Here is a 969-nt window from a genome sequence, read left to right as displayed (position 1 = left end):
AGTCCTCGAGACTAATCCGCCATAAGTGTACGAAGAAATTTACACGAATGCATGTTTTGAATATCTGTGTATCAAACGGCTTTATTTATTTACTGTACATGACTGATGACACGGTTTTTTTGCACACTTCATAATATTTCCAGTTGATTTAACTTAAAACTCACGCTCCAGAAACTAAAATGGCATGTTTCCAGAGAGATCAATTGTACAACAATAAAAGAAACTTTGCGAGTCCATCTTACTGTTCGTACTCCATCAAAAAATTAACAGCCAAACGTATCATGATTTTACTGCGCGCAATTCTAGAAATACACTGCAACTGAAGATATTACCCGAAAAAATCACCAAAGAAACCTTCATGGAAAACACGTTAAAGGAATAATGTATTTCTCTTTTTTTTCTTTAACAATCTATTGCCAAACCGTCCATCGACAAAACGCTAGGTTATCTCAATTACAAATTAAGATGTCAAGCTTAAAAGATTGCATATTCAGTGAAGTTCGGAGAGAGAATTACACCGGCCTTTGCCGCAATATAGTCGTCGAAAACATTCCCCATGCTTTAAATGTGTTTTTCTCAAATTAAAGGCAACGGTAACTTTCGAATTCGTTTATAATATTCCTCCCACGGTAATTAACTTTGGTCAAAACAAAATAGCGTGAATCTGCCGTCCACGCGTGTATTGGTGTAATGAAAGTAAATTTGATTGGCCGACGAAGGACATGTCAATCAATCAAAAAAGGTGGGCGGAAGGAATTTCGAAGAGGAATTTGGTCAGGCTCTATTTTTCGTTTCGCCAACTCCACATTACGTAGCACGCGAAACTAAAATAGAGCCTGATCGCAGGTTAACGAAGTTGGATCTAAAGCATGCATATCAGCAGCTTCCTCTGAGCGAGGATTCCAAACAGTTTCTCACCATCAACACCAGTAGAGGACTCTACCAGTACAATCGCCTTCCATTGGGTGT

This window comes from Montipora capricornis, chromosome 8 (assembly GCF_036669925.1).
Source record: "Montipora capricornis isolate CH-2021 chromosome 8, ASM3666992v2, whole genome shotgun sequence".
Lineage (NCBI taxonomy): Eukaryota > Metazoa > Cnidaria > Anthozoa > Scleractinia > Acroporidae > Montipora > Montipora capricornis.
The sequence above is the reverse complement of the archived record's forward strand: the minus strand, read 5'-3'. Positions refer to the sequence as shown.